The sequence below is a fragment of the Tenrec ecaudatus genome, chromosome 1, assembly GCF_050624435.1.
Source record: "Tenrec ecaudatus isolate mTenEca1 chromosome 1, mTenEca1.hap1, whole genome shotgun sequence".
NCBI lineage: Eukaryota > Metazoa > Chordata > Mammalia > Afrosoricida > Tenrecidae > Tenrec > Tenrec ecaudatus.
In genome coordinates, this window is record NC_134530.1 from 114,562,930 (window position 1) to 114,588,934 (window position 26,005).

Consider the following 26,005-nt stretch of genomic DNA (forward strand, 5'->3'; position numbering starts at 1 on the left):
CATCAAAATGTTTAAAAAGAAAAAAATAGTTGATATCCAGTCATGTCAAGAGGTAGTATATGATCAAGAACCAATGATGCTGAAGAAGAAAAAAATTCAACCTACACTGAAGGCAGTAGTCAAAATAAGTCTCCAAGAATTGATATATTACCATGTAAAATGTTTCAACAAGCTGATGCAGTACAGTACTAGAAGAACTCACTAGTTTTTGCAAAGAAATTTGGAAAATAGCTAGGTGGCCAATTAACTGGAAGAAATCTGGAACTGTACCCATTCCAAAGAACAGTGACTTAACAGAGTGTGGAAATTATCAAACAATATCACTACTATCACATACTAGTAAGATTTTGTTGAAAACCATTCAAAATATTTTGCAGTAGCAAATCAATAGGAAGTTATTAGAAAATCAAACTGGAACCCAGAAGAGAACATGAAACAACACATATCATTGTTAACATCAGATGGATCTTGACTGAAAGTAAGGAATTACACAAAAATGTGTACTTGGGTTTCATTGACTATGCAGAAATATTATATTATGTGGACCATAACAAGCTATGGATAACATTCCAGAAAACTACAATGTCCTCATGGGAAATTTGTATATGGACCAACAGGAAGTCATAAAAACAGAACAAAGGAATATTTTATGGTATAAAATCAAGAATGTGTGCATTAGAATTGTGTCCTTATTCAAACTTTATGCTGAGACATCTCAGAAAAACTGAATTATCTGAAAAAGAATTTGGTAGCAGGATTGGAGGAAGTGTTATTAGCAGTCTTCTGTACGTAGATGACACACCTTGCTCCTTGAAAGTGTGGAGAACTTGAAGCGCTTGCTGATGAATTTCAAAGATTGGAGCCTTCAGTATGAATTATAATTCAATTTAAGAAAACCACAATCCTCACATCTAGACCGATAGACAAATCATGCTAAACAGAAAAATTTAGAAGTTATCAAGTATTTTATTTTGCTTTAATCCATGGTCAACGTTCATGGAAACAGCAATTAAGAAATGAAATTATGTATTGCCTTGGGTAAATTAGATGCAAAAGATCTCTGTAAAGTATTGAAAATTAAGGATGTCATTTTGAGAATTAAGGTACACCTCCCCACATGATGGTATTTTCAATAGCCTCTTATGCATATGAAATTTGAACAATGAATAAGAAAAACTGGGGAAGAAGCGATGTGTTGGCAAAGAGTTTTGGAAGTACCAGAGACTCTCAGAAGAACAAGCACATTGGCTCAGAATACACCTTAATAGATGATGTGATTTTGGCATACATACTTTGAACATGTTTGAACCAGGGAACATTCCCTGGGAAAGGACATCATGTTTAGCAAAGTAGACCAAACCAATTTCATTGCCATTGAGTCAATTCCAACACAGAGACACTTTTTTAGGACAAAGTAGAACTGCTTCTGTAGATGGTTAGGACTAACTCTTCATCTTTCCCCAGCAGAGAAGCTGGTAGTTTTGATGTGTTCACCTTGTTGTCAGGACTCCAGCACATAATCCACACTGCCACCAGGGGTACTTTGGTAAAGCAGAAGTCAGTGAAAACCAGGAAGGCCCTTGAAGAGACAGGTTTACGAAAGGGCTACCAAGCAATGGCCTCTGACATAGCAATTAGGAGAGTAGACAGCGTTTTGTCCTATTGTTGTGAGTCAGTACTGATTTGGGGGCAACTAACACAGGTGAAGGATACTGAGAACTATGTGCAGGTATGGTGCATTATACTTAAAAGAAAGCTAAATCTTGATCGTCTATTCTAGGAAGTCAATAGAGAAGACCAGAGTTGGGAGCGGAGGAGTAGAAAGAGAGAAATGGCAAAATAAACATTTTTATAGAATTAGAGGTAAATTGTAAAATAATTAGTTAAAAGCACATGGTGTCATTGCCTCTAGCAAGTAAGTGATAGGAAGAGAGGAGGGGGAAGAGTTCCCATATGGAACTAATTTTATATTAAGAAGTCTTGTAAAACTATGCTACTCCATAAACTGTGTGCAGGTATAATTTATTTATTAAAGCCACTGCTAAAAGTGAATTCCAAAGTTACTATCAGGAACCAGGAGGATGAGTGACCTCTCAGCTGCAGTGAGCAGAGAGGAAAAATCCCAACAACAGCGTGCTGGAAGGCGCGCGAGAACTAGGCTCAGGTGGACCATAGAACCAAAGGGCACCGAGAAGAAATGGGGGGCAGGGGGAGGAGGGAAAGGGGTAAGAGAAGTCCAGTGAGAAAGCCTTGGAAGAAGGGAGAGGAAACACAGGGACACTGCAGTATTTCTTGAAGAACAAAGGTCACTTCGTGAGGGATGCCGGCAGGAGCCGTTGGAAAGGCATAGTGGGAGTGAGGACAGATTATGGATGTCACTTGTCAGTATAGCAATGAATTCTAAAGAGGACATTTCCTCTGCCTGCCTACCTCAAGAGCAGCCCAGCTGACGTGATTTTTTTTCCTGCAGTAGGCTGCCAATAGAGCAGGCTCCCCTTGAGAAACAGGCAAGAAATGACAGGAAATCATTATTGGCAAGAAGCTTGTTGACATGAAGAACACGACATAGTTAGTTTCTGGTGGTGGCGGGGTGCCATTTCCAACAATGCCAAAGCAAAGAAATCATAATACCTAGAAAATAATATTTCCATGCCCACCCTATAAATTCTAGCCAGATGCTGCCCTGAGGAAAGAAAGCTCATTGGGCCTCCTTCTCACCATGTATTGATGAGACCCCAATTGGTTACATGAATCCGGAGACAAGCTGTAGGGCAGAAATCACAGGCAGCCCCAGTGTTCGACCCCAAGAGAAGTGAGAGGTCACTGTGTACTTTGAAGAAGAATGCCAAGTACATACTGAAGAAGAGAGAAGTCACTTGGCGGCGGGAACGTGGCATCTCCAGAAGGCCATTGTGTTCTGGGGGCATGCTCAGAGCTCCGACAGAAGAGGGCCCTGTGGCAGGGGGAAGACAAGCATCCAGCCGCCTGCTCCAGCAACTGCGGCAGCTGCCTCTCAGTTTCATCTTCGGAGAGTGTGGCCAGTATGTTACCTCGTTACGTGTAGGCGAGTGCACAGAGTATGTCCTTCTGACGTGTTACAGTGGCAACCGAGTGCTGCCTTCTACAAGGAGAGGACTTCTCCTTCTAGGTGTACAGTGGCACTCTGAGTTTCAGCTGTTCACAGGAGCTGTGGGTTATCTACACTCTACATACAGATAAGAGATGGTCAAGCTTCAAGTCAAATTAACATCATATTTGAGAGCTACACATTAAGTGAAAATGTTTTAGATGAATCATGACTTCTTTCTGTATTTTCATACCAGAAACACATCTACAACACACACAACATGTAAGTGGGAATGAGGGTAGAATCAAATCCACACACTCGGTTGGATTCTCTTCCTCCAGTTCTCTAGCTACCTGGATAGGGATGGCAGACATATACAAGGGAGCAGCTCTGAAAGTGCAGTGAGTTCCCCCAAGATTATTTTGCCCTTGCACCTCATACGAGTCCCCTTCCTTGATTTCTCTCCTTCCATATTGCACTAGAAGCAAAGAAAACAAGAGCACATCTGTCTGCTCCACACAAAAGCGATGCCGGGTTATGAAGTAGTAATTTGGGTTAAGCCTTGGGAGAGAATTCCCCACCAATTCCTTCCCCCAGGTTCATGTTTGACAAATATAGAGTACCGGTAGACCAGGAAATATCTGATATTTGGGAGATGATGTCTAAACGATACTAAATCTGGGCTTGAATTCACCCCGTGAGAGGAAAATTGCAAGAGAAGTTAAGCATGTAGGCGGTGGAGCCAGACTCTTTAGATTCATGTATGCACTTAATGACTGCACAAATTGAGGCAAATTTTTTTTCCTTTTATTGGGGACTCTTACAGTACTTGTCACAATCCATACATCGCTTGCATCAGCCAAATTTGTACATATGTTGCCTTTATTCTTTTCTGGATTTTTACTTTCTATAGAGCCTTTAGTAAGAGCTCCTCTTCCCACCCCCAAACTCATAACCTCGTGATAGATTTTATATTGTTATTATTTTCATATGTCTCCCTTCCCCCATGTTTTCTATTGTTCTTCCCCCTGGAGAAGGGTGTATGGTTATGTGTCAATCATTGTGATCAGTTCCCCCTTTCTCCCTTCCTCTCCCCCGCTTCCCCCTACCCTTCTGGTATCTCTATTCCCACCCCTGTTCCAAGATTCTGTGTGTCGTGAGCTCCCATCTCTTAGTTATACCTGTGTCCATGTTCCAGTCTAGTCGGAATTGAGAAGCAGCACTGGAGTCATGGTAGTGGGGGGTGAAGAAGCCTCAAGGAACCAGAGGAACATAATGTGTTTCATCGATGCTTTACTGCATCCTGGTGACTCATCCCTACTCTGTGGCCCCTCTGTGGGGAGATTGTTCCATTGTCTACAGATGGGCTTTAGATCTCTGCTTCAACGGCCCCCCTCATTCTCAAAATTATGTTTTTGTTTGTTATATGTCTGCTGATGCCTATTACCTGGTCCCTATGACTCCTCATGATCACACCAGCAGTGTGCTTCTTCCACATGGACTGGTTGCTTCTCTTCTGAATGGCAGTTTGTGTAACTTCAAGCTTTTAAGACCCTAGATGCTATATCTTTTAATAGCTGGGCACCATCTGCCTTCTTTATCAAATCTGCTTGTGTACCCATTTTGTGGTGGGAGGGTGAACATCTTGGACTGGGAGGCAAATTATTTAACTTATCTGTGCCTCAGCTTCCTTAACTCTAAAATGGCCTAAAATGGTAACATGTATTTACCTCATGAGACTATCGTGCTAGGGGTTAGGGTTAGGGTTAGGAGGGAAAAAAATAATAATAATAAAAAGACAATTGTGCTAGAATTAAATAGATATTGGCTACTAATAAATGTTCCGATAAGATTTCAAACAACCTTTCCCGCCAGATTGTTGCTATTGTTTTCAGGCACTGTCTTACCTGTGTCCTGCTACTCCGACAGAAACACCACAGAGGTCTGGCTTGAACAAATAGACATTTTCCCACAAATTAAACCAAAAACTAAACTCACTACCATCGAGTCGATTCTAACTCGTAGTAACATTACAGGAAAGTATTGAACTTCCCCTGTGAGATCGCAAGGCTTTTACTCCCTCCAGGAGTAGAAAGCCTGGTCTTTCTCCATCAGGGTGCCTGGTAGTGTTGACTGCTCACCTTATGGTAGCAGCCAAATGCATAACAATGACTCTACCAGGGCTTGTCTCATAGATTAGGAGGCTAGAATTTGAGAATCCACGTGTGGCTCTGGAGGGAAGCTGTTTCTCGGTGTGGTTTCTAAAGGGACGTCCACTTTGGCTCCTGGGCCATCTTCGTGTGGTTTGGCATCCCTCTGCCCTGTCTCTGCTTCCTAGCTTGCTTGCTGAACCTCTTTCATATCTCGGTGCCCCCGCCCCATTCGCATACATAGTTAACCTGCTCCCCAAAGGAAAGAAACACAGTCGTAGAGGTTAGAATGTTATCACACATATTTTTGAAAGACCTGGTTCAATCCAGGACAGTGCCATACAGTCAATGTTCTACTCAGCGCCATCCCGTGTGAAAGAGAGGAACTGGCCCAAGCAAGTTCTGGCGCAAGCATGGCTCTGTGGGGCCATGGAGTAGAGTCAAGCTGCCTGTCTTTGGATTAGCAGCCAAGCACGTAGCCCTCTCTCTACCAAGACTCTCTTCCAGCTTGTTTGCTCTTACTGCTGGGTTCCATCGAGTCAAACCTGATGATTAGTGACCTCGGGTGACAGCGTGGAGCTGCTGGAGCAGAGGGCCACTGGTGAAGAACATTTTGGTGGAGGGTCTAGCTCTTAATCATTGCACCATTGTATCTTCTGGTCAGCTTCTTGTATTCTGTCTTTGGAAGTTATTCTTAGGTAGGAAATTTGGGGTCCACAGAAGTTCCTAGCATTATTAAAAGCCATTTTTCCTGATAATGCCATATAGCATATATTATATGTATCTTATATATGATGAAATACACCAAACCCACTACTGTGAAGCTCATTCCAATTTCCAGTGACCCAATAGAACAGAGGGTATCTCCTCCAGAGAGTATCCAAGAGTAGAATTCCTTATGGAAATAGACTGCCACATCTTTGTCCTGCAGAACCATAACCGTTCAGTTAGCCGCTCCTGCTGAAACACTGAACTACCGGGCCTACGCATTGGTGAGATCGTTGATTTATTTGATTCCTCATCACAACCAAAAGCAAAGCACTAATAAGTAATTTACCTCTCCACACCCTTTACCTTCTCCGTTAACCTTATTTCTCTGCTTATCTTAGAGGACTCAAGGTGTTTCCCCCGGTGACATCAGTTTCCTTCCCAGCTCACCTCCATATATCCACTATCCAGACATTTTCTCTATCTTCACTGGCATATCTGGGTTTTTCTTATAGCTCCTGTCCAATCTGACATTCCTGTAGGTGCATTTTTGTAGACACGTACTGTGGTCATTTCCTGACTGCCTGCTATAGCTCTCTGTCTATAACTCTTTCTAATAACTAAAATTCACCATGTCCTAAATGTAGCTTCTCACACTTCTCCCTCCCACCCCTCGCACTCGTGTAGACCCTCCTCTGTCTAGGGCATGATACATTTGAGGACTTGTAAACTAACCTAAGCACCTCTAGCGATTCCTTCAGCCTTCTTTGCATGCAACCAGTTGCTAAAAGGTCTTGATCTAAACTAGGTCTTAATTGAGTATTCTTCTCCGTCATCTCATATTTCCCCTTCTCTGAGGGACAAAGATGAGGTTGCCTGCTCCTATAAAGACTGACCATTTCAAATACCTTACATGGGTTCACTTACTCACCGCCACAGAGTTGATCCCGACTCATAGCAACCCTGTAGGACAGGGTAGAACAGCCCTATGGGTTTCTGAGCCTGTAACTGATTACAGAAGTAGAAAGCCTCGCCTTTCTCCTATGGAGCAGTTGGTGGTTTCGAACTGATGACTTGTGGTTAACAACCCAACATGTAACCTCGGTGCTTCCAGAGCTCCTCTACATAGGGTTACTGTAAGTTGACATTGACTCAATGGCATTGGGTTTTTGGGGTTTGGTTTTTTGTTTGCTTTTGACTGCCCCTTCCCTAGATCAGAGCCTTAGACCACACATGGACTTTTCACGAGCCTCCACACTTTATTTACACACTTCCCAATGGAATGTGCAGAGGACCTCACACTCTTGAGTGCCCAAGCTCTGATTCACAATAATGCAAAGTTTCTCCGTGGTTGGGTAGCATAAGTTTAATCAACATTCCAGCACCGAAATACCATTTAAACATTTTGCCTACTCTTTTCTACATGCACCCAACACTCGAGATACTTTGGCATCATTACACCAAAGCCTGTTTCATATTTGCCTGTATTTCCGTGTGCTCCAGACATCTGAAATATCCTTTTTCCTCACATTGTCCAATGATGCCGACCATATTAGTTCAAGTTCCCTGCTTTTATAACCTCTGTGGCCTCTGACAAGGTAATCAATTTCCCAAGCTTCAAGTGAGGAATTGTTAAGAGATGTTAGCAAGCTAATGGGAGACCTGGTGGTGTAATGGGTTACGTGTTGGACTACTCAAGTTCAGCGGTTTGAAGCCACCAGTCACTCTGAAGGAGACTTTCTACCCCCATAAAGAGTTGTAGTCTTAGAAATCCTATTTTATAGGGTCACTATGAGACATAATTGAGTTGGTGGCAAAGAATTTAATACGAGAGGGAGTAGTGGTGTTCCCATGGTAGAATTATCTCTTTTCCTACAAGAAAAAAACAATAGTTCAATTCCTGGCCAGTGTACCACACACACCACTGCCACCACTCTCCTGTCAGGGGAGATTATAACAGAGCTTCTGTCTGTGACAAGCTAGAAATAAAGATCTAGAAATCTACTTCCAAAAAACAACCAATGAAACCTACTGGTCACAACAGTCAATACACAATGGAGCAAAGGTCTGTCACAGGCTGGGGCAGTAGCAGTTGTGCAGCGGATCTCTACCTGAGAGAACTGTTGAGGTGTCAGTTAACAACAACAATGCAATACACTGTCCATAGCTCATTAAATGGCACACCGTTTTAAGGTTTGACTCAAATAAAATCCCTATCAGAAGTTGATTGCCCCACAGTTCATGCTCTTTCACTCTGCCCCCAACCCCTGCTTCACTCTATCCCCTTCCCTTCCTCTCTCATTTTATTTTTTTATTCTTTTTCAGCAAACATCATGTTATTTGTCAGATATCTGACGGGTCTTGGGCATATAAACAGGATACATGAATTCGCTATCCCCAAGAACCCAGAGGGAGAGGGAAGCAGGCACAAAAACAGAGGTTCATCTGGGTGTCAATGAAGCCCAAAAGACAGAGGAATATCAAACTGCAGGAAGGGCTCAGGATGTACTCAGTAGGGTGAGCTCATTGAAAACCAAATTGTGAATGAATGGTGAGAGGAACGCTCCACACTTTGATGTGCGCAGGATCCTCTGGTGAAGGCTCCAAGGATTGAGGGCCTTGAGGAGCCAAGGGACATGGCTCTTATGGGGCCTTGTTTCTTCCAGTGTGGCTTGAAGAACTCTGAAACCAAACTCTTTCAGGTGCTCTTTAAAACTAAAACTCCATTCTAAAATCACTGAAGGAAAGTTTCTGGAGTTAGAATCTGGGCAAGCACATTTTAAGCAAATGCCACCGATGATTCTCCATTCATGAAACTGTGAGAATGAAGATCTCCCGTTTGAATTCACCAGGACCGGCTTCAAAGAGAGCAACTAGAACATAGCAGGTGGGGTAATCAAAGGAATTGATGTTTAATGCTATTGCCTTCTTAAAGGTTGAGGGCTTCGGAAACACACTGACAGTAAATTAGAACACTAGCCAACATTGAAAAATCATATTGCAAAGGGATGTTTTTTAATCAACTCCATGGCAGAGGGAGAGGGAGATGTTCATGAAAGGAACAAAAGAATGAATATGCGAAATTTTAAAAACCCTACACTTATCATCCCCATTTTGGAGGGGGCGGGGAATCGATATCTTTTTGAAAGTGTAGAGAGACAAATGTCTGGAAGAATCTATCGTCAAATGTGTGTGGTGCCTTTTGCTAGACAGTGGGAGTATATGTAATCGGGAGGGGACAGTGGTTTTCCAATATGAATATGTATTTCCCCAGTAATTGTTTCAGAGACACTAGGAGTTCATTTTCTTTAAGGTGAAGAGCTAAAACCAAGCAGGAATTCTAATTCGATGATCTGCAGCCCTGAGAACAAGAGGATTTGACCTCAGGGCAGGAGGTGGTGACTCAGTTTCAGGCTTTTCTCAGAGTGTCAGACCTTGGTGTGAGCAGGCAAGCAAGCGTCTAGCCCCACGGCCACGGGGGAGAGCAGGAGGGAAGTCCACCCGAGCGCGGGCAGTTAGGTTAGGAACTGTGAAGCCCAGCTGTGAGGGCCTAGAAGTGCCTGCTGAGGAAATGAAGCCAAGGCAGGCAGCCTCACAGGAGGCCTGACATGGGGCCAGATCCAGAATGTGCCAGAGCCCGCTAAGGCCCTGACAGGTTACAGCCCTCCTCTCCTCAGGGCTTGTAAGGTCCAAGAGCCCTGAGGTCAGGTCAGGGCCCCCAGTAATCCAGCTGGAGCCCCGGGGTCCTGGGTATTATAGAAAAGATTCTTAGCACATTAAAGGGCCCTAAGGAGAGAACCCAGCCAGTCTCCAAAACCTGAAATCCTTCCAACGTTCATATTCTGTCTGTGAAATAATGACATGCTGCCTCACAACTGTGAAATTATAATATTTTTTCTACTTTGTGCTTCTAAAGTTAATATCATTGAAGGAGTTGTCTCCGACCCAGGGTTTGGAATCTGTGTTCCGTATCCTATACCCCAGACTGCACTATCATCTCCTGCCATGCAGTTGGTTAGTGAATGTCATCATGAATAAATCATGATACACGGGATGCTACCCTTTTACGTAAAATTATATGTACAATGCAGCTGATACTGGGGACGGAAAAACTTTTCACTGGTCCCATATCCTAGTCTGTAAACCATGAACATTGAATTAACCCAATAAAAGTGACAATTCTGACCCTGGGCTATACCCATTACTCTAAGGTTACAGCTCGCAAGCCAGCTCAAATTGTTCTCAGTGTGGTTCTTTACTCAAACACTTATCATCTGGAAACCGTATGCAGTGCATATTCTTAATAAATAATAACACATTTTATTTTGGTTTACTGAAAATTAACAGGGCATTTGGGAAATCGATGTTATTGTGGGAGTCTGTTTCACATTTGCTTTGGCAGTACAATAGCTATCTAAGTGGAAAGCAGAAAAGCCAGTGTTGTGGAGGTGAATTTTTTTGTTTTATTTTGTATGTGTGTGTTTCCCCCCTCTGCTGTGGGTATTCAGAGAAAGCCATGCAGGTGGTAACATTAATGACATCCCATAGACTCTGAAGAGATGAAAGAAGTCAAAGTTGTAACATGCTTAACCGTATGAAATTGTCGTTCTGAGTTGATGCGTTTGGCATTCAAGCGCAGTAAATCTATTTCTTTGTAACTGTATTCCAATCTGTAGCCGAAATCGCCTGCAAAGTGTCAAGTCTTTTGAATGATTGTCTAAGACAGCTTTGTGAACATGGTGAGCTGGAAAGCAAACAGCCGAGAGCTTTCGGGGGCTGTTCCCATGACAGCAACCATTCCTCAGTTTCTGTTCTGTACTGTTCTTTGGCAGTTCCTGTGTCTCCCCAGCCTGTGTTTTAGAAACACTCCCCTCTAGGGTCTCCCATCCCTAATGTAATATTAAGGGATCAGCTTCAACGGGATCCATTTTAATTGGAGAAAATACACATGCACAATGAGAAAGAGAAGGATAATTATGGAATTAGGAGCAGATGAAAGGGCTGGGACTGAGAAAACTTGAATTTGAGGAGACAAACAAAAGCAGGGTTTTTTAGTGGTTTTATTTGGTGCTTTTTCTTCTCTTCCCTGCTGGTCCTGCAGTGCAATAACGTCAGGGAATGAGAGCCACACTCAGAGTAAGCACTTGGTTTTCCAGTCTCTCAGCCCTACTTCAGCCTTGCGAACACTCCCACCCTGATCGCCAACCCCCTTGCTGCACTACACTGTTGTGATGGCTTTATTTTCATGGGAAGGGAGATACATTTCCAAACAAGATTCTCTCTCTTTCTGTTGGTTTTGTTTTCCATTTTAGTGGCAAACATACATATTTTTGCATTCATACCTATAAACACTGTGGCTATTTCAGGGTTCAACTTGGGCACAAGGAGAACATATAATCATTGTTATCAAATGTTACATTTTATATTTCCTAGACTTCATAGAACTTACTTTTTCTTACTTAATCCTCCCTGGCCTCATGGCTGATCCTTGACATGAATAGGTCTACCATCTACTCAAACGTTCAGGTTGGAAACCAAGGTGACCTTTATTGACTCTACCCACCTCCCCTGGTCTCTTCCACCAGTCACTGGTGTCGAGTCAATTCTGCCTCTACACTAATGCTCAGGTTTGTCACCCAGTTTGAAAGTCCTGGATCAAGCTCCTATGATCTTCCTCCTGAGTTGGTGTGCCCTCTTAACAGATCACCTGCCCTTAGTCTCTCCCTTGTCAATCTATCTGACCAGTGCCACCAAAATAACCTTTTAAGGGACACAGACCTCACACACGTCTATCCCCTTTGTCCTTATTATAAAGTCTGTCCAACATCATCCAGTGGATTTTTGTTTTCCTCAAGATTGCATCTACACTTGCAAAGTAGCCAACCTAGGTGTTAAAGCAAAACTTTAGGAGCCAAACTGGCTGGGCTCAAATCCCAGCTGTTTCCCTTAAGGTTACTTGAAGAATACTATCTAATCTCTCTGTACCTAAATTTCTCCATCTGTAAAATGGGCACCTAACAGAGCTTATCTCATATTACTTTTATGATAAAGGTGTTAGATAAATAATCTGTTGTCAATTTGAGACTTAAGATTGAAGGGGTGGAGTTTAGCCTGCCAATCATGTTGCAGCTCGATGACCTCAAGTGGAGGCACTAGGGAGATAAATAGCTCACTGGAGGCGGGGCACACGCTCACTCCCCGAGAGAATTCCTGTTGACAAGCCACATAGAGCTATGCTGACAGCAACCAGAGCCTTGGAGCTGGAGGATCCACGTGGAGACTCACGCCAGTGCTAAAATGCTTCCACTGCCCCTGGATCCACAAGACATTGCACCCACTGACCTGTGATCTTCCTCCACTTGGTGTCATTGCATGTGTTGAGTGAGTTTGAAGAGTAATTTATAGACTGGTACTGGACATATGGTGCTAATGGACTTATAGACTTGATCTGGAATGGGCTGGGGTAATTTCTTAATATATACTTGCTCTTTATATAAAGTTCTTTCCTATAGAAACATGAATGTCTATAAATTTATTACTCTAGTCTACCCAGACTAACACAATAATAAAGTAAATAAATACTCAAAAATGACACATAACAATGACACAGAGGACATTATACATTTGTGATACAACTAAAATAATCCCACAAATGTGGTGGTGAGGCCATTGATTGTTCATTGATGTTCAACAATTCTGCCTCACTCTCACTCACCTCTGACTACACTCTTCCGACCTTTTTCCTCATTAGTCCATGATCCACATATTTTAATATGTTATTTCTTACACCTTAATTATGCTTCTTATTTCTCCACTTTCTCAGCTACTAGCTTTTCACTCATATTTTTATAATGGCATGTATCCAATTGTTATATAAATAATTTCCCTCATCAACCTTAAACTTATAGAGTTTTACTTTCCCTCTTGTATGTGCATCTGGCAGCCCCGTAGCTCAGGAGTGTGTGTGTGTTCCAGACCCAGTGCGTGACTGATGTTGGAAAGAAGGAAAGGAAGCAGAGACGACAAAAAATCATCACTCACAATTCATGGAAATGGGACGCTTTTGTCAAGGTACTTGTCTGCATAGATTAGTTCAGTACTAATCACAGCCCTGTACTTAGATTCCTGGTGCAAGGTCAGCAGTTCAAACTCACCAGCTGCTTTTCAGGAGAAAGAGGTGGCTTTCTACTCCCATAAAGAGTTAGACCCTTAGAACCCCACAAGGGTAGTTCTACCCGATCTCATAGGGTTAGCTTGAGTGAGAGTCGATGGCAGTGCATTTGGTTTTTGTTTGGAGGGAGGTTAAATTTTTGTCCCCATTTTACAAGTAAGGAGAAAGAAAAAACACACCAAGAAATAGGTGTTACATAACATTTTTTGAAAATACAAATATTTCACCAACTGTTGTCTACTGATCCCAAGCACACTACTAATCTTCAATTCCCTAAATGCCAGTCAATAAAGATTCAGGAGAGACCTAACGTTACTTGGCTGCAGGAAGATGGACAGAAAGAGCTCTCTCTACCAAGCCTGGGCTAAAATTCAACTCTAACCTCCACTAGCCTGGTTCCCTTGAACAAGTTCTTTAACACCTCCATGTCCAGTCTCCCTCACTGTCATATAAACATACCACCTTCCAATGTTATTTTATAAGGACAATGTTATTATAAGGACAATGGTAGTATAAGGACAAAGAAGATGGAAGTGTATCCTGATATAGTCACAATGTGTTGCACATCACTACGAACCGCAATATGAGTCAGTTCAAGTCTTACTAGCTCTTTGGCTTGGAAAAGAAGTTTGATTGATGATAATTTCCATCATCGATAGTTTTAAAGCACAGGACAATGCTCTTCTGTAACACACCAGTCTGGTTTGGGAAGTAAGGACCTTCTTTAAAAGACATCGCTTTATGCACATTTGAAATAAAGGCTCAAGGAAGAGGGGGATGGCGTGCCTCCTGGAAGCGTAAGAGAAAAAGGAAACGGAAAGAAAAAGGGATTTCCTTTAGATTGAACAAGTAACAAAGCTTCCAGAATGAAGCCACCAATGCCCTTCCGTTCCTGAGTTCCAACTCAGGATTTGGGAAAAGGCAACAGGAACCAAGGATCATTTGAACTCCATCTATAATACTTGGCACACTTTTTTCTCATATTCATAGGTGTGAAAACACCAAAAGAAAACCTTAAAATCTAAGAAGGGTTGGCACAGTTTCATATAAATCTTAATTTAATTTTAAACACATAGTCACATTTGTAACTGAAGAAGCCATGAAGGAACGAAAAATGAAACTTTCCAAAAGTGAATCTATGTTTAACAGGATTTCACCTTGTCTATTTTTCTTGGGGTCTTTTGACAGTCTTGCAGTATATGATCAAAAACCAGCCTGTCTTTTAACCCCCCAAATTTAGACACAGTTACAAGAAGCAATTTAATTTATGACTCTAAAAACCAAGTACATTTTTCACATGGCACAATTAAACTAGGTCAGTGAGAGAAAGGAATGTGAGACAGAGAAGTTGTCTAAATATTCCATTGATAAATGACAAATCCACCTTGAAATGATTCTTCTACTGTGTCTTTCTGTAGTTAGCAATGCCCTTCATTTTTGCATTTGAAGAATATTTTATTTCCAAGATATCATGTTTCCCAGCCATCACCTATGTGTGCCAAGTATTATAGATGGAGCTAAAATGATCCCTGGTAAGCTACTGTTCTCTACGCTCAAAGGGAAGAGTTCTCTCCAGTATCTATTGCAGACATCTACAGCATCCTCTGCACTTATTCTCTGGGCAAAGTTCCCACTGGTAACGTGGGAGGGCTCACTGGTGGACTGCATGTATAGAAAACCCCATGCTCCAGTTCAGAGTAAGAACTCACTCCAGGCCCAGCTGAGCATTCCAAAAAGGCAAAAAGAAATAAACAAAAATAATATCAACAACTGGGGAAAATGCTATGACTCTACCAGCTCAGGGTTTTCAAATCTTACAGGAATTGTAAAAAAATACTCTCTGATGTGCTATGTAGGGGATGAGGCAAGGCAAAGTATGACTAAGGGAATAGAGTCCCCACGAGAAAAACAGAAATAAGTAAAGGAAAACAGGAATATCTGATTTGGTTCCAGAAAGGCACTCTTGTGAGACTCAGAGGGCATTATGAAAAATGTTTTGTGTGTTTAGCGTAGGTTGGCTTAGCTACATGCGGAGAAGGAGGAGCTAATTGCATAAACTCTACCAAGTGTCTGGCAGCTGGTTGCACTTTGGGGGGGTTGTTGTATTTCCTCCTTTGTTCTTCCTACCCTTCCTTCATTTCTTACAGCCACAATTCCAAACCCAGCCTCTTCTGATCTCGTCTTAGCTCCTCCCTGGAGAAGAGAAGGGCATTCATGCTGAGCGTAGGACTACTGGGCAATCCAGGCCTCACCATAATTGATGGTCATCCCATCAACACTTCCAGTCTTTGGGAAAGCTTTCCTGAGGTGTGGGCTGAGTCCTGTCAGAAGAGTCTGATTGCTAACACTTGTGTACCCTCAACACACCAAACTCCCCCACACAACATTTTTCAGCTCCAACCATTTCTACAGCCAACAAAGAAAGACAGACATTTGCAAGCATGTTATTCAGTTATACATGTCTTTTGACACCTTGTGTTTAAATAGTCTGCTTTGGTAGGGTTGATGTGGCATTTGATAGCCTTAACACCACACACGCCTTTCTTCAAAATGATTTGGGTACTTTCTGCTTAGTAGGCTGCAAAACAGCTCTAAGAAACCGATTTTTCTAGGCATATAAAAATAACTACTTCTCCTTGAAATGACCTTTACCACCTACTTCATGCTGCATTGGGGGGAAAAATGCTTCCAGCTACAAGTGTTAGGGTCCAAATGCCCTATTTCTACCTACCACCCCTAAAGGTGCACCCTGATGTTAGCGTTATTAGCTGTTATGTTGTGCCATTGGCCCCCAGCTCATGTCAACTCCAATCACAGGACACCCTGGTCCTGGGCCATCCTCATGATCAGCTGCTGATCACATCCTTTTTAACCTTAGGGTTTTTAGTAGCTGATTTTCAGAAGTATAGCACAAGCCTTTCCTATTTATCTGTCATAATGCAGAAACGTGCCTTCACTTCAGACAGGTGGTAGCTGTGCACAAGGTGTATTTGCCTGGAATTAAACTTCAGTCTCCTGTGTGAAAGACAGAAATTCTACTACTGAATCACTAACATCCCTATCCCCTTATCATCCTTCAGTTTAATTCATTTCCCTGATTAGTCTTCTGATTGCTTAGAATCAAGTCTTTATTCCTGAACTTGGTCTAAGGGATCTGTGTAATCTGATGCCTATTGTCCATAAATTTCCCCTACAGGCTCCATCCCTGATCTCAAACTAAACATACCCTTGCTTGCTTCCAAGACCCCACACAAGCTGGAGCCATTACCTAGATTGACTTTTTCTAATCTCGGCCATCACCATCTTTGAATTTATACTTGTGATTATATATGTAAATATTTAACTATACATAACTTTTTGTAAGCCTTTAAAATTTGTCGCATTCATCCCCTACACTCTCCACAAAGAACCCTGTGTTCTTCCATGAACTCTGTGTCTTCTTCCACAAGAAGAAAATACCATTGAGCCAAAAACTGTTCATGTTGTGTCCTTAGTGCCTAACCTGCTAATTGTCATGTAACAGATTCTGAAGAGAGAGGTGTTGAGTGAATGATTAGATGAATGAATGATTCCTTGTTCCATGTTTTTAGTGTTGTTTCTTATTGAAAACAATAACCCTCTACTTGGAGTCCTGGTTGGTTTGTGAAGGCAAGACCCATGCCTTCCTATTTAATTCTGCACTGCAACCTCACCACCCACCCCGCACCTATCTAACACACAGCATTTGCTCAATACATATTTACTGTATTGAGATTAGGTTGAACCTTTAAGGTCATAGGAGTCTGACAGCGTAGAGATGAATGCATATGCATGTGCACATAGTTTCATTGCAAAATGTTCCTTGGTAACTTGCTTATGATCATACAGAAAGCTAGTTCTATAGTTCTAGGCACTGACCTAACCAGGAAACTCCAGCTTAAATGTCACTTAATGAAAGAATGGAAGCAAATGAGCTGCTTGCAAATTTTGTGCTGCTTAATTCCTTTCCTCCTTATAATGACAGTACCTTTACTGTGAAGTAATTTTCTTTTGATAAAAGGAGACCAGGTTCCCTGACCCCAGAAGGAAATGAATTAGTGACATCTCTGCCTGAGAGTTGACAAACAGCCCTTACATCTTGCTCCCCTGATCTCCAGCAGAGAAACAAATAGACTCTGAAAATAATCTTTTTGTTAACCTTTAAGAGGTTGTGGAACCACTGAATTCCTGTAATGTCAGACCCATGTGTTTTATCATTGTTTTTCTAACAGAGACATCAGTGCCCTATTCTCCAAGTGGACCTCACACCCACAAACCCAAACATATGATTTCCTAAGCCAGTAATGGCAACCTAGGTGGCAGAGTGAACATCTTGTCTCCCGAGAGTCTCTCTGGACACATTCTCCTCCATCATCTGCAGTTGTCATGAATAGCCACAGAGTCCTCCAAGCCTGTAAGTGGACTCCTCAAATGTGCTGCCACTGACTGCCATCTGCATGTTAGTTAGACATTGCGAGAAAGTATTTCCCTTGCTCTATCTCAATTCAGTGGAGAAACAGGGCACTAACTCACCCAAAGCAAGGGTGTTGTTTATATCTCCACAGGGAAAGAGGAATCAGACTTCAACCTGGTGCTCCAAGATGTGAATGCAACATGCCTGCGTGGAGTAGGGAACCAGTGGAGAGGTCTGAGGGGCCAACCACAATCCCAACCACATGGTTACAGCTGCCCTTCCCCCCAGAAGAATTTATTTCAAAGGACAGCACTGAATCTGCAGCTCCTAGAGAGGGATATGTCTGATCAGAGCACACAGGAGCAAATGAAAGGGGAGGAAGAGAGAGTAGAATGCATGGCCCTCCAAGCCTTGACAACGATATTCCCACTCAAACAGCCAATCCACAGAGAAGACCATATGGCCGGCCCCTCGATGAGACACGACATCCCTCACTGAGCCATAGCCCTACAGGGGACAACACTGGAGACACAGTGTGGGAATTGCACCCGATCTGATCCCACCACACTGAGGCAAAACACTAAGGGTGTGCAACAGAACACCAAGGGGAACAGAGCAATGAAGTCTGCAGGGAGTACCAAAAACAGACTTTGGCGTGAGGGTTTGGCACCCCATCAGACTCAACCAGAAAACACTCCTAAAGGCCAACAAACAGTCCTTGAACTAACTATAAGCTTTTCTATTTTAGTTGCTGTTGTATCATGTTTTTTTTTTTCATTTTGTTTTTGTCATTGGATGTTTGTTGTTGCTTTCTTTTCTTTTGTTGCTTGGTTTTGCTTTGTCCATGTTCTTATCTCCATGGGTCTGTCTAAATAAGATAGGCAGATGAATAATCTGGAGGAGAAAACAATGGGACCACCGACAGTTCCAGGGGGTGACATGGGAGAGGTGGAGTTGGGGAGAAAGAAAATGGTGTTAACAAACCCAGGGACAAGAGAACAACAAGTGATCCAAATTGGTGGTGAGGAGGGTGTAGGAGGCCTAGTAGAGAATGATAAAAGATAATGTAAGCAAGAGGAATTACTAAAACCCAAAGGAAGACTGAGCATGATAGTGGGACAAAAGGAAAGTCAAAGGAAATAGAGGAAAGAGTTAGGAGGCAAAGGATATTTTTGAGGTCTAAATAAAGGCATGTACAGATGTAAATGTATTTATATATGAGGATGGGGAAATAGATCTATGTGCATATATTTATAGGTTTAGTAAGAAGATAGCAGATAGACATTGGGCCTCCACTCAAGTACTCCTTCAATGCAAGAATACTTTGTTCTATTAAACTGGCATTCAATGATGTTCACCTTCCCGACACAATTGCTGAAGACAAAGCAGATGCACAAGAAAATCTAGTGAAGAAAGCTGATGGAGACCAGCCATCAAAACATATAGCATCTAGGGTCTTAAAGACTTGAAGGTAAACAAGCAGACATCTAGCTCAGAAGCATCAAACCTATTACAAGGTGCTGAAGAGATCAGTTATCAGGCATCAAAGAACAAAAAATCTTACCATAGTGAATGAAGGCGGGGAGTGTGGAGTGGAGACCCAGAGCCCCTCTGTAGGCAACTGGACATTCCCTTACAGAAGGGTCATGGGGAGGAGATGAGCCAGTCAGTGTACAATGTAGCAGCAATGAAACAAACAACTTTCCTCAAGTTCCTAAATGCTTTCTCCCCACCCACTATCATGATCCCAATTATATCTTACAAATCTGGCTAGACCAGAGGATGTACACTGGTAGAGATAGGAACTGGAAATACAGGGAATCCAGAGCAGGTGATCCCTTCAGGACCAGTGGTGAGAGTGGAGATACTGGGAGGGTCAAGGGAGGGTGGGGTAGAAAGGGGGAAACTATTACAAGGATCTACATAAAACCTCCTCCCTGGGGACGGACAACCAAAAAGTGGGTGAAGAGAGATGCTGGACAGTGTAAGATATGACAAAATAATAATTTATATATTATCAAGGGTTCATGAGGGAGGGGGAGTGGAAAGGGAGGCGGGAAAATAAGGACCTGATGCCAGGGGCTTAAGTGGAGAGCAAATGTTTTGAGAATGGTGAGGGTAATGAATGAATGTGCAAATGTGCTTTATACAATTGATATATGTATGGATAAGAGTTGTATGAGCCCCTAATAAAATGATTTTTATAAAAAGAAAGGAAACACCTGAAGGATGAGGTCACAAAAATCCATCAAATCAAATTCCATCCTCCGTCCCACCATACACTCCTTCCTTATAAATCATTTAAATAAAATTAGGCTTCATGGATCAATAACTGAGGAAAACTTCTAGAAGGGATGGTTTAAATCTCAGAATTGTGTGGTATTTATGGTGAATATTTTTGTTGAATGCCATTAAGTCAATTCTAACTCTTCATGACAATATGGGACTGAGTAGGACTGGTCATAGGGTTATTTGGCTTTACTCTTCTCGGTTGCAGATCACCACGTCTTTTCTACAAGGAATAACTAATTGTCATTCAAACTGTCAACATTTTGGCTAACAGTTGAGAGCCTAATCATTGCACTATGAGGACCCATTTTGTAATGAATAGCTCTGTATATTTGTTCTTGCTTACCATGTTATTTATTTTTAATAAAAAAAGAAACAAAAATATGGGCCAAATTAGTAATTAAATAGTTATAGAACATTTGTGTTAGTCTGGGGAGACTAGAGAAACAAATTAATGGACACTCATGTAAGAAAGAGCTTTACATACAAGGTCCTTGAATATTGAGAAAACTTCCCAGTCCAGTACAGATCAAGCCCATAAGTCTGATATTAGCCCATATGTCTGATACCAAACTATAAACTACTCTTCAGACTCAAGAAACACAAGCAATGATGCCGAATGCAGGAAGATCACCGGTCAGTGGGTGCAATGTCTTATGGATCCAGTGGTGGTAGAAGCATCTCAGCACTGGCAGGGTCTCCACGTGGCTCCTCCAGTTCCCAGGGCACAGAGGTCTATCAGTGTAGTGCCATGTGTCTTGTCAGTAGAGCATCTCTCAGGGAGTGAGCAGAGAGAGAGTTTCCGGCCTCCAAGGAGGAAATACAAAAGTTCCCAGAATTCTCAGTATAAGGTCATGGCTACACAGAGGCCTCATTGCCTATACAATGATCGACAGGCCAGACTCCACCCCTTCATGGTTAATCCTCAAATTGACACCAGATTATGTAACTACCACAACATTTTACTAAGTAATTCAGTAAATTAACAATGATAGAAATAATAATAGTAGTGGTATAAATTGTCAAGTTAGGTAACCATTTTAATGCATTTCCTGTTTACAAAACACTATTCACAGAAGGCATTAGGAGGTCTGAGAGTCACTTATCCTATTTAACTCTTGTTGAAAAAAAGAGCAAAAATCTAATGTAAGTTTTTGAGGTCTACAAAGTTGTACAGAAAATTCTATCTATTTAGCCAAATGCCAGAAATAATAAGCTTGTTGGGAAGCATAGGGCACAGAACCAGAAGCCTATTATGTTGCTCTTCTGGTCCTCTCAGCCTGTGCTTAGGGCCTCACTGTAACGGTGATGGAACTCCATGAGGACTTCTATGGTGATGTTTTACTCCAAATGCGCGTTGTCCATTATAGGAGTACTAGTGTGTGCACATGTGTAATAGATCTTTAAAAAAGAAACACTTTGAATGAAGCAGATTGTCAAAAATAATGCAAAAAATGCGACACATACCAAGAAGCATAAAAATGGCACCAGAGACTGAACAATGTCTTAGGTGATATATGTAATGTCATCATGACTTACCGTAAACTTAATAGCAATCTGGAACAACAATCTACGGAGAAAGTAAAAAAGGTGTCCAGGTAGAATCACCCTGCTGGTGTTTCTGCGATCAGATCAGAAAATTCAGATGTAAGGAGGCCAATACTGGGAGGCTGATTGCTAAAAATAGATTCAATGTAATAGGGTCTGGTTCAGACCTCCCCCTCTGATTGTCACCCACGAAGGGATTCAAGAACTCACTGAAATGCTCTAAGTTCACAGTGTCTACTTGTGGGATTCACTAACTCCTTTCCAGGTCAAGCAGGATGGCGTCTGCCACCCTTTCTGCCCCCTAGTCCTACAGTGAGCAGTAATTTCCCCAGACTGCTGTCTAAAAGTGGTCATAATCCCAGGCTTGCAGAGAACCTTTGAGAGCTAGGCACAAGACAGTATACCAGAGCTCTCCACGTTGCTAGCTGCCCTGTGCCTGCAGTCTAGGAATTTGCAAATGCCCTCCCCAGCCAGGAATGAAGTGACTACATTGGCCATCCCCTTCCCACCTCACCACAACTCCACACATGCCAACATGGGAAATGATAATTAGAAAATAATTTGTTGCAAATGAAAAGCCACTGGAACATTTACCTGTGACAGTACTCAGTTCCACAGAACACAACCAACTGTGTCAGTAGGATGGAGCCAGAGGGACAGAAAAGCACAGCTTAGGTGAATTCAGATCCAGTCAGTCCCAAAACCACTCTGCTAAGCTGGCCCCCCTTCCTTGGGCATAGCCCTGATACCAGGGCAACCCACAAGCCCATTATAACAAGGGGAATTTACATATATATAAAAGCTTTCAATTCCAGGCTATGGTCCTTTGTGTAACTTTGTATGTAAGCTTGTAAGAGCTATGTGCATTAGCGTGTTATTTTGGATAGACTAGAGAAACAAATCCATAGAAACTCATACGTGTATAAGAGAGAGTTTTATATAAAGAGTAATTGTACATTAAAAAAGCATACCAATCCAGTCCAGTCCAAGCCCATAAATCCGATATTAGCCCATATGTCCGATACTAATCTATCAAGTCCTCTTCAGGCTCAAGAAATACATGCAATGATGCCAAATGTAGGATGATTGCTGGCCATTGGATAGAACATCTTTGGGTCCAGTGACGTTGTAAGCATCTCAGTGCAAACTGGGGTTTCCACGTAGCTTCTACACTTCCCAGCACATGGGGTCTATTAATGTAGTGCCATGTGTCTTGTGTCAGTAGAGCATCATCTCAAGGAGTGAGCAAAGAAAGTGTTTTCCACCTCTAAGGAGGAAATTCAGCAATTTCCAGAATCCTTAGGGGAAGGCTATGCCCACACAGAGATCTCATTGTCAATGATCTGATTGACAGACTAGATTCCACCCCATTCACTCTTAATCCAATCAAGTTGATCCCAGATTGATAACAGATTATGTAACTACCACAATTAGCAACCATTAACATAAGAAGGTAGCAAGAAAGCTAATCTCCAGAGCATAGTAGGTCTAGGGTTATTAACATAACAAAAAGAGACCCAAGCAGTATTAGACACCATAGCGTGTTTTTGAAAGGATGTAGATTGTGTCCTAACAGTCCAGCCCAAATCTGAGACCACTCTGCATGCCTGGTCCAACCTGGCCCAGTGGTATTCTGTGGTATTTACATAATCTGGTGTCAATTTGAAGGGTGGATTGTAGACTGCCAATCTAACTGCAACACGATAACCTCATTTGGAGGTGCTAAGGAGATAATAGCTCACTGGAGGCAGGGCACTGGCTCACATCCTGTGAAATATGCTTGCTGACAAGACACATGGAACTATGCTAGAGTCCTGGAGCTGAAGGAGCCATGTGGAGACCACTGCCAGCGCTGAGATGCCTCTACTACCACTGGATCCACAAGACGTTCCACCGACTGGCCTGTGAGCTTGCATTTGGCATCACTGCATGTGTTTCATGAGTCTGAAGTGAGGTGTTTAGATTGGTATTGGATATATGGGCTAATATTTGAATTATGGATGATCTGAACAGGGCAGGAGTGTTTTCTCAATGTTCATTTGCTCTTTTGTATAAAACCCTTTCTTTCACACATATGAAACTCCATGGATTTGTTTCTCTAATCTACCCAGACTAACAAACATACCTACAGTCATCAGCCTCAGCCATACTCTGAAGTTCCCCACTGCCACCGCCCACGGAGTCACCACAAGACCCTGCTTATATAGCAGTCTAACCCACCACCATTGTAAGCTACAAGCATTCCTCAAAAACACTCTTACCAGTCACACAGAGAAATTGTTCAGGGGCTCCCCAGAAGTATGCTACCCAGTTCTTCCAAAATGGCACACAAACTGCAACATATTGCAACATTCTCAATAAGAAAACAAGAAAAACCAAACAAAATTGCAGAGCTAACAACACTCAGAAGAGTCACATGTGGATCTGCCACAAAAAGAATTCTTCAGAAGACTACTTGGAGTAAAACAGGATATGAGGGAAACAATACAGAATAAGCATTAAATGATAGAGGAGATGAAGTCCACAAGAGAGGGGATGAAGGTCACACGCCACACAGAAACACAATTTGAATGAATGAGGTAACAGAAGTACAATGCAAGATTATGGATCTCACACAGACTGTAAGAGGCAGAGAATTGTACCAGCAATCTCGAGGCCAATAAGGTGCACTCCAACAAATGGGAAAGACAGCCAAACAAGATCATTGAAAAGGCAGAAGAAAACTTGAGATCAATGACAGATGTTATGAAGAGGTTTATGAAGAGGTTGAAGATTTGGTCTACCAGAACGGAACACAACAAAAAAGTGAACAGCTAAATTATTGAGGGCATTTATGGAAGCAAACTTCCCCACCTTAATGAACGAGAATCTGACACTCATACAGGAAGCATAGAAGACACCAATGAGACTAAACCCCAAGAAAAACTCAGCAAGGCATATAATAGCTAAATTATCCAACTTCGAGGAATAAGAGAAAATTTTAAGAGCAGCAAGAGAAAAAAAGGCACTCACATACAATGGTGCTCAAGTAATAATATGATCAAACCTATTAGCAGATACCATGAAGAGGAGGAGAAAATGGAGTTACATCTTCTGAAAGCGTAAAGAAAATAACGCGAGCCTGGGAATCCTCTACCATGTCAAACTATCTATTAAGATAGACAGTAGGGTCAGAGTCTTCCAACACAAGGAAAAACTTAAAGTATATACCATTTCCCCCAACCCTGCAGAAAATACTTGCTGACTCACTATGGTCAGAAGAGGAACATCCACCAAGCACAATCAGGAACTAAGGTGACCAGGCATCCTGCTTTTGGCGGAAAAGTCCCGATTTTAAACAATTTTTCCCGCATCCCGCAGCATTTTTTTTTAAATGGTGTGGTAGTTATCGTATATACTCGAGTATAAGCCCACTCGAATATCAGCCGAGGCACCCAATTTTACAACAAAAACTGCATTAAAATGTGCCGAAAAGCTCTGTTTATACACCTGTATATACAGTACATAATGTGGTGTTGATTTGAGATTATTAAGAGTGAAGGGGTGAAGTTTAATCTGTTAATCATGTTACAGCTTGATGAGTTCATTTGGAGGTGCTATGGAGATAAATTTCTCACTGGAGGCCAGGCACACTCTCTCTCTGCTTCATCTTCCTGCTGACAAGCCACATGGAGGGAGTTATGCTGATAAAGCCAGGGTCCTAGAGAAGCCATGTGGAGACCTATTCCAGTGCTGAGATGCTTCCACCACCACTGGATTCCAGAAGACTTGCCACCCACTGGCCTGTGATCTTCTTGCATTTGATTTCATTGCATGTGCTTTGTGAGTCTGAAGAGGAATTTGTAGACTGGTATTGGATGTATGGGGCTAATATCAGATTTAGGGACTTGATCTGGACTGGGCTTTGATAATTTTTCAATATACAATTGCTTCTTTATATAAAGCTCTGTCTTATACACATATGAGTATCTCTGACTTTCGTTGTCTAGTCAACTCAGACTACAACATTATGGTACCAGGAGTGGGGTACTAGAGAAACAAATCATAAAGATGGAGAATGGATGCCTTTTTTGACCTCTGCCTCATGGCAGTTTCTCTTCGCTGGCTAGCCAGAGGTCAGATATGGCCATGCAGTTTCCTGGGTTATTATTCTCTGTAAGAATATGGGAATCAAAATGTTGATTCCTAGCAATTGTCTTTGGTTACTCCTGTTTAAAATGTTGAAAAGAATGTGATTAACGTATATTTGAGCTCAAAGGGTGAAATTGTTCCTTAAATTTCTCAGAGATCATGCTGCTTAGTGAAAATGGCTGACAGGAGGTCAAAATGACTGACAGAAGGCCCTTCCTTGAAGCAATAAGAGGCCTAGGGCTCTATTTTGTATCAATGGAATAATTTAGATAACCTTTAAGAAAAGATCTATAAGGATTGAACTTGACTGTTTTAAGAATTAAGTTTAGCATCTGATTCTACTTTGTTCATACTGATTTCTTCTGCCTATTATTATTGATTTAATGATTGACATAAATGATTATTGGGAAGTGAAAATAGAGAGTTTGTGAGATACCTTGCCTTTAGCCATCAAATAGGAATTTAAATGGGTTAGAACATGCCTGAAAAGAAGGCTATGAAAAGCTAAG